The sequence below is a fragment of the Cornus florida genome, unplaced genomic scaffold, assembly GCF_030987335.1.
Source record: "Cornus florida cultivar Cherokee Brave unplaced genomic scaffold, ASM3098733v1 CherokeeBrave_3.0.0_Hap2_Chr02, whole genome shotgun sequence".
In the NCBI taxonomy this organism is placed as follows: Eukaryota; Viridiplantae; Streptophyta; class Magnoliopsida; order Cornales; family Cornaceae; genus Cornus; species Cornus florida.
The window spans coordinates 68,225,519-68,231,518 of NW_026775572.1; the positions used below are offsets into that span (position 1 = coordinate 68,225,519).

Below are 6,000 nucleotides of genomic sequence, written 5' to 3' on the forward strand. Positions count from 1 at the left end.
CCAATAATCCCAATGGACGATCCCTTCTCACTATACTAACTTATAGCTGTTTAGTAGTTTTATAAATATAAAAGTTGATGTCCCATTTGCCATATATAAACATCTATTTTGATTGACACACTCGGGTCGCATCAAGTTTTTGGCGCCGTTGTTAGGGATTGACGGTTCTATTGAAATTGAATTTAATATTAGTGTTCATTTGATTGCTAGTAGGATTCATTTCCTACCATTTTCTTATTATTGTTTCTATGTGCAATTAGGTATTTGATTGAAAGAAAATAAGCTTTGGGATCACGGCATTGCGCTTGGGACCTTTTGTGAGCGTGTCTTGAACTCTTGTTGTGCATTTCTCTTAGCTTGATTGTGGGATAGTCCTTGTTGAGGCTATCAATTGCTTTAAATTCTTGTTCAAGTATAGGTCCTTGACGAGGCCATTTTAAATTTAACATTGTTGAATTGAGGAGAACAGAATCAATGTATGTGGATGTTTTGGTGGTGAAGTTGTTGTTGTGTGCTTGTTGTGTATGCTTGGAAGAAGATCTTTTCAAATCCTCTCGTTCCTCTAGACAAAGAAATTGAGTCTTCCCTTAGGAAATTAAGAGCTCGTGAAAGGAAAACTCTTACATATTCTAAATCATTAAATTACTTCAATGGCACAACACAACCTTTCTGCGGTTCTTCCTGAACCACCTCATGTAGCTCAACCACCTTATGTGGTTCAACCACTTCAAGTAGCTCATCTATTACCTAATCTTTAAATCATTACACTCCAAATCTCTATAATGCTCTAACATGTTACTGTCTACCCGTTGGGCAAAATCACACACTTGCCATGTAAACCTTTGACTAGCTGTATTTCATTAATTTATTCTTTGCCATTTTTATCTTGGATAAAATCTTCAACAACTAGCTGTCTCTCTTATCATGGTCAGTCAGATTCCAAAAGTAAATTTTTTTTTTTTTTTTTTTATGTCATGTGGGTTTTGCATATAAAGAATGGCCTTCTGATTCATTTTTTTTTAATCTTTCATAAATTGCAAAAGGTAATCCAAATTATGCTTACTTCAGCACATCCTCTGAGACCTGGGTGAATGACTGATGCACCAAGACAGAATTGGAAAAGGAATTGAATTGTAATTAAATTAGTATTTTATTTTAGGTTTGAAATAAGCTGTAATTTGGAAATAAATTTTGTATATTGATAGGATAAGACAGTGAAAGGCGGGAAATAAATTTGTAGGATGAGACAGTGAAAGGTGGGAAATAAATTTGTAGCAGGGGTGGTCACAGATTGGATTAGTTATCAATCCTAATTCGACCTCACAGATTGGAAAATTTTGAATCCGCCACCAATCAGATTGAGTTTGAATTGGGATTTTTTCCTAAATATTTCATATTAATTATTTTTTAACCATATAAAATTTCAATTTATCATCATTAATTCATACATTTAAATGACCATTAGCTAATACATCCTTAGAGTCCATTACATATCATCATTAATTCATACATTTAAATGACCATTAGCTAATACATCCTTAGAGTCCATTACATACATCCTTAATTAATTAAATTACTTAATATATCATTTGAATAATATATATAAATCTCACGGATCATATCTGACTCATTGATCGAATCGGATTTTTAACAGCTTAATTCGTAATTCGCGATCCATGAGTTACGGATTCGATTTTTTTGAATCCGTTACCGATCCGTAGGTGTAGCAATCCGATCCGATCTGTAGATCGGATTCACGGATTGTTTGCCCACTCCTACTTTGTAGGATGAGTAATGTGAAAACTTTGTAAAAGAGTATTTTAGTAATTTAAGTAATTAGTTATCTAATTACCCCCAACTCCCAACTCTTTTAAGATCCCAAACATGTAAAATCTTTTTCCAAATCCAATTCTAGTGAAATCCTCCCATTTCAAGGCAGGAGAGCCCAAGTATGGATAATCATCCCCATCACAACTCCATCTATGGTATTTTTGAGGCATGACATATTGTAGAACAAAGTACTCTATTCTCTGTTTGATTTGTCACAAAAGGAAAATAATTAAATAAATAAATAAATACTTTAAAAAAAAAAAAAAAAAAAAAAACACTAATGTATATCCTTAATTACATAACAGAGATGCTGTTGCCAGTTCAAAATTTTGACCAAAAAAAAAAGGTTTTGAGTCAATTAATTGCCACTGAAAGCTATTATTAGAATGTCCACTAAACACCATTGTCCTGCTAGCTCCACTAAACACCATTCCCATTCCCATTCCTTTCTTTGATGTACATATTAGCCATTATTTATCAGCCATAGGTCTTAGAATAAAAGAATTAAAAAAACGATAAAAGTACATTTTAAATATATATATATATATATATATATACACACACTAATATAATTTAATTTAATTTAAATATAAAGTAGCAACAAATCATCACCTGCTGCATGCCAAATGGGAGCATTTGTAAGTATCACGTGTAAGTACCCAGAATATTGTATCCTTTTTTCCCTAGAAAAAGCCTACCAAGTGCCCAAATGGCATAAAAAGAGTACAACTAGTAGATTTATATAGGTGACGAGATTTCCTTAGCTCAATAATTGAAAATCCAGATAATACAAAATTCAACAAGTTATTGATATCAACAACAGAAGCTTTTAGTCCAAATAGTGTTATTTTTCCTCTACAAAAGAAAGGTTATACCAAAGCTTTGAACCACGACTGGAGATACTATATCAAAAGGGGAAAATTTAGAAAGAAAAAAGAGCAATCACACTTTAAAGCTGCGAAAATTGAAAATATATTTTCCCTGCAATTATACTTTGAAAGCTGAGAAAATTGAAAATATATTTTTCCCGATTGGATAAGAAATTCACTATGGAGAACATGAAGTAGCAGAAGCAAAGGCAAGGTCCACAAAGGAAACAACTTAGAAACAAAAATGTGGCAGGTCAGCCCTAGAATTCTAGTCATTTTCTGGCTTTTCAATGGCACAAAAGGATTGTAAGATGCCTTTTACACTGTCCCATGCTTCCCTTCGCGAGAAAAAAAACTGAAAAAAGCGACTTTGCATAGTATTCTGTTTTCAACTGCCTCATGTGATGCTCTTGGTTACTCCATTAATGCTGCAAAACAATTTATTTTTTAGATTTATACAAAAAGAAAAAGAAAAAGAAGCTCCAATCAGTATTTGATTGAAGAGTTGGGGTAACACTCAAAAAATCAAATGAAACTCTAACCTCTGGTCCTGCAGCTTTGGCTTCTTCACCTTTAAAGCTGTCATCACCTGCACCAGAACATAGACATCCGATATTAACTTTCATAACTCAAACATGCTTCTATAAAAAAATTAAAAATTAAAAGAAGCTGAAAGGAACATAAAGCGATTAAATATCTTGGCAAACTGGGAGGAAATTCAAGCTCTTCCCCATTTTTCTTCTCATTGTTACAAGGGTTATGGTAAGCAACAAGCAGAATGGTAGAACCAACTGCAACAGCACAATATCTTCGCATCAACATGCACCTCACATTTTCTCTTCTTATCAGACCATTCTTCATCAATTTACTATTTTGCATTTTACGAAACAAAACAGTACCAATAACTACACGTTTTTATTTTAATTTTTTTAGTGAAAACCAAGATTAGATTTGGAATGGCCCTCAAATTGTTTGTTAAAGATCCCAATTTCATTGTATAACAAATCTTTGGCAGGCCCTGCAAGTTTAGTAACCAAAATAAATTGTCAATCTATGTCACAAAAATAAGATGAGAATAATACAAAAGCTTTCAAAAGGTGATGCCAGGAATATAAGAATTACCTTTCAGGAGAATTAATTATCTCTGTAGTAAAAGATGGAGAAGTTGAGAGCTAGGCCAAAACGGATTGGGTTTGTTGAAGGGAGATCTGTATTTGCAGTACCAGAAGCAGCCTAACAAGAAAATAGCAAAAAGAGGATACGTCAAGCGAATACAAAGTCAATATGCATTAATTCACCATACATTTCTATGTATACATCAATATGCATTATACGTCAATATGCATTATAAGTCAATATGCATTAATTCACCATGCATTTCTATGTACGTCAATATGCACAAATTCACCATGCATTTCGTGTAGAGGTTGTCAAAGAGTCATGTCAATAGATGTGGACATGCCTCATAGCCTTTCAGTGACTGTTCAGCAGCCTCATTCCTTTCCTGATCAGTCTTAAAATTCAGCAAGATACCGGTAGTAGTCACCTCTCCTAAATTCAAATTAGCCAGAGCACAAGAAAATATAAACTTTGACTAGAAAAGGGAAATATATATATATATAAATAAGAATAAATAAAAAAGAAGTAGCTAAGTCACATTGCCCTACCCTTTTTGGGGAAGGGGCAAAAGCATAAGTAGAGTCCATTGCCTCCTTACATGTGCACCACTTATAGATGTACGAAAAACAAAGAAAATTCACTAGGACCAAGCAAGTGAGACCTTTGAACAAATGAACTGCCCGCTTGTATAATAGACGCATGAAAAACAACTTTTTTTTCTCAGATCTGAAAACAACTACTCTCTTGTATGATATCTTTTAAAAATATATTCAATATTATATCTGGAGTTAATTTATTTTAATCAACAAGATACAAGAGGATAATAACATGAGAAAAGAGTTGTAATTCATCCAAAAAACAATGAGTAAACTGCTACAGAGCAACTCAAATCAAACAAGCACGAAAAATACTGGATTATCCAGGCCAACATAACTCACATATTATAGAAGAATACAGTGGCTTCTCCGGAGCTGGAAGAGGGTTCCTCTTCTACATTCTGGCAGTAACCCTTAATCAGCTTAACGTTTTTCTCATTTCCCTTTGACTCTTCCTTCTGCTCAATTGAAGACATAATACACTAAGATGCTCTCCTGGCACCACCTATAAAGCGGTTAAATATCTTGGCAAACTGGGAGGAAATTCAAGCTCTTCCCCATTCTTCTTCTCATTGTTACAAGGGTTATGGCAAGCAACAAGCAGAATGGTATAACCAACTGCAACAGCACAATATCTTCGCATCAACATGCACCTCACATTTTCTCTTCTTATCGTCATCAATTTACTGTTTTGCATTTTACTAAACAAAACAGTAATAAAAACTAGGGTGTGTACAGATATATATATATTTTTAAGTGAAAACCAAGATTTGATTTGGAAAGACCCTCAAATTGTTTGTAAAAGATCTCAATTTGCATTGTATAAGAAGTCTTTCCAAACAGTAGATTTGAAATTTTAGACACACACTGTGAAATGCTTTTCCGAACAATAGATTTTGTTTTTTTAGTTTGGGGGCACAATTCCATATCCCCAAACTCAAAATTCAGAGGTCCAAAGAGTAAGGTTGTCCCTCAACACTTACATTTTCAGGGTGTTGTCCTTGTATGAGTCCTCACTCACTGTGTCTAACTCTGCAATTGCCTCATCAAAAGCTTGTAATGGCAGGCCCTGCAAATTTAGTAACCAAAATAAATCGTCAATCTATGCAACAAAAATAAGATGAGAATAATACAAAAGTTTTCAAAAGGTGATGCCAGGAATATAAGAATTACCTTTCAGGAGAATTAATTATCTCGTAGTAAAAGATGGAGAAGTTGAGGGCTAGGCCAAAACAGATTGGGTGTGTTGACGGGAGATCTGTATTTGCAGTACCAGAAGCAGCCTAACAAGGAAATAGCAGAAAGACGATACATCAAGCGAATGCAAAGTCAATATGCATTAATTCACCATACATTTCTATGTATACGTCAATAAGCAATAATTCACCATGCATTTCTATGTATACGTCAAAATGCAATAATTCACCATGCATTTCTATGTATAGGTTGTCAAAGAGTCATGTCAATAGATGTGGACATGCCTCATAGCCTTTCAGTGACCGTTCAGCAGCCTCATTCCTTTCCTGATCAGTCTTAAAATTCAGCAAGATACCGGTAGTAGTCACCTCTCCTAAATTCAAATTAGC

General features: G+C 34.0%; 1 long non-coding RNA gene across 2 annotated transcripts; it reads right to left on the reverse strand.

Annotated features, from left to right (window-relative positions):
* Positions 1-2,786: 2,786 nt before the first annotated feature.
* Positions 2,787-5,694, reverse strand: LOC132295236 (uncharacterized). Of its 2 annotated transcripts, XR_009478373.1 has the most exons (7): positions 5,588-5,694; positions 5,398-5,483; positions 4,757-5,032; positions 4,108-4,250; positions 3,822-3,932; positions 3,242-3,717; positions 2,787-3,127 (listed from the first exon to the last, which is right to left on the reverse strand). It is a non-coding gene; the product is annotated as an uncharacterized LOC132295236 (long non-coding RNA). The 2 variants fall into 2 exon arrangements; XR_009478374.1 differs by lacking the exon at positions 4,108-4,250.
* Between the last annotated feature and the right edge of the window lie 306 nt (positions 5,695-6,000).